The following is a 3,133-nucleotide window of genomic DNA, read 5'->3' as shown; positions in this document are numbered from 1 at the left end:
TCTGGAATAAATCCCAATATCCTTCCCTTACCTAGAAAGCACTTCATAAACTGTCCCTTGCCTTCCTCTCTGAGCTCTTCTCCAACCACTCTTCCCTCTACAAACTAGCAAGTCTGGTTTTTCTCTTCCTCCACCGCACCAAGCACACTGCTACCTAAGATTAGGAAATTATATAATTTATTGTCTAAACTGGAACACTTTTGAGAGTAAGGGGAGGCTTTATCAATAATTAGAACAACAGGTGTAAACCAGAACTGTGCCAGGTGACAGGCTGGAACTAGACTCCCACAGAAAACCAGGATCCTCAGGGACTCCAACCTCAACAAAAGGGGGAATTAGATAAAATGAACTAGACAAAATCAAACCACAACATGAAATTTCAGAAAGGAAACCTGTCTGTCCAAGCAAGGATTCTGAATAGAGAGGCGTTTAGGGGAAAAATTCCTACTGATTTAGGTACCTCAAACCTAATCTTCTATGGGATTGATATTGAAACGTACACTATCTACCCAGTTTGAGGCTTACAAACTGAGAAATTAACATAAAAATTGGTCTTAGGATACGAATATGTCTAGATTGACTTGCAAAAGCAAACACAAAAACACTGGGGGGACAAGACCACAAATAAATGCTTGCTGAAAATAAGCTTACAACCACCACAACAAGGCACCTAAGGAAATGCTCAGGAGCAAGAGTCAGCTGATAAAACATATAACTGAATTAGATCCTCTCCCAGAACTTCATAGAACAGAATAATCAAATAGATATTATAAAGGAACATCATTAAAATGATAAAGACATCAAAGGAGAGATTGAGAACATGAGAAAAGATCCAAATATTATGGGGTGGGAGTGAGAAAAAACAGATTTCAAAGAGATCTATTTGAAGTAGACCTTCTGTAAAAGAAAAATAGTCATTGAACATAAAAAATCAATGGAGATGGTATATAGAAAATTAGGTATCATTGAAGTGAGACTAGTGAACTGGAAAATACATATGAATAAAAATTGCTCAGTGTACATTTCAGACAGATAAATGATTAATAAAACATAAAAGAGAGGTGTAGTACCATGGAGGATAAAAGGGAAAGGTTCAGCATAATCTAATAAAATTCCCAAGTTACAGAAGAGAGAGGAAATGGAAGAGAAACAGTATTTAAAGTTCTAATGGTTAAAAATTCTCAGAAGTATTGAAATATATGCTTCCATATCTTCAAGAACAATAATGAGTTGCAAGCTCAATATAATAAGATAGATCCAAGCCAATACATAGAGGATTTGAAGAATACCAAAGAGGATATCTTAAAAACAACAAAATAGAAAAGACATATTACTTACAATGAAATAATTTGATAGCAGACTTCTTGAAAACAACAATAGAAATCAAAGAACTCTATAGCTAATTAGATAGAATGAGGTCAAAATAAAGACAATTTTAGGCAAAATAAGTTTTTCTCATGGCTGGGTCACTCGTAGCATTCAGGCCTTATTCAAAAGTCTCCATATCACAAAAGTATTCACCTTCTTATCATAAACAGTAATCCCCCTTCTGCTTACCATGCATTATTTTTCTTCATGCATTATTTTGTCAGATAGCACTGACAAAAATGTATTTTTACTTGCTTACTATTTCATTCCACTAGCCTGGGAGCTCCATAAGAGCGGAGACTTTGTTCTGTTCACTGCTAATTCTCTAGTACCTAAAACCTTACCTGGCATATAGTAGGTCCTCTATAAATATTTTTGAATAAATAAATGATTGAATGAATCCTTAGGAAAAGAACTACTAAAATAAGTTCTTCATGTAGTTGAAAATGAAACCAGCAGGAAGATGCAAGAAGGAATGGCGAGCACAAGTGTTGACATATTTATGGGTAAACTAAACTAATAGTGGCTCTCCACAAACAATAATAAGGGCTAGAAAAGCAAGGCAAAACAAACAAGTACACTCAATGGAAGCAGGTAGTAGGAATATGTGGGTGAATGCACTACTGCATTATTTGGGCAGAGTGGAGATATTAGAGTTTAGGTCAAGTATGTATGTTAACATTTAAGGTAACCACTAAAGAATATACCAGAAATAGAATATAAAACTTAAAAAAAGCAGAGAAAAACAAATGGTGGGAATATAGACAATGCTTCAATCCTATGGAAGGCAAGAAAAAATAGAACATAGAAAACATGGGGAAAAGAATATATAAAATAAGATAGTAGAAACAAAATATAATCTGAGGATAAGTAACAATGTAGCTATATGCTACATATATACAAGAGTCACACCTAAAGACACATAAAAACACAGGTCAAAAGTAAAGTGATTGAAACATATGAAAAGGCAAATCCTAACCAAAATAAAGTGGCAGAACTATAAAATAAAGATAGAATGGACTGTAAAATTAACATTTTTCTTTGGGATTAAATATCATTATACTATAAAATCAATTATCTCAAGTGGAAAAAAACAGTTCTAAATATTTATGCATGGATAACAAGGACTCAAAATATAAAAGGCAAAACTGAAATTAAAGGAAAAAGTGACAAACCCATCGACTCAATAAATGAAAGACCAATCAGGCCAACAATTTGTATGATTAAAATGTGTGAACAGAGTGACATCAGCAACATGGCATTGTGAGCTGTTCCCTTTGTCTCTCCCCCTTTTGAACTACAACTAAATGGGCATTCATTGACCAACTGAGGAAGCCCACATAGCACAACAGAACACCTGAGAGACACACACAGCTGTACATCTGAGACTGGATGAACCGGCCCCCTGGGAAGTGGCAGAATTAGGTGAGCACCCCTTGCCCTCCCCTGGTAACCCTGTTCATGTGCATGAATGCTTTCCAGCATGGCGTGAGCACCCCAAAAGTAGGAACATGCCCCAGGGTGACTGTATGAAGAGGTGATGGCAGCCCCTCACCCACTCATGATTGCTTTCCTGGCAGGGGGAGGGAGCCCACCATGCCCCTGCAGCCTGAAGGAGGGACCCTAGCTCAATCCTGATGAGGAAACTCCAATCACCAAGCACAGCAGCTTGTGGGACCCACAAGCAGAGATGGCAGCAGATCTACACACTGGTGCAAGTGCACTCCAGGCCTGAGCGAGCGCCCAGTGTACTGCTGTGCCCTAA

Source organism: Equus asinus, chromosome X (assembly GCF_041296235.1).
Source record: "Equus asinus isolate D_3611 breed Donkey chromosome X, EquAss-T2T_v2, whole genome shotgun sequence".
NCBI classification, from domain to species: Eukaryota; Metazoa; Chordata; class Mammalia; order Perissodactyla; family Equidae; genus Equus; species Equus asinus.
The sequence above is the reverse complement of the archived record's forward strand: the minus strand, read 5'-3'. Positions refer to the sequence as shown.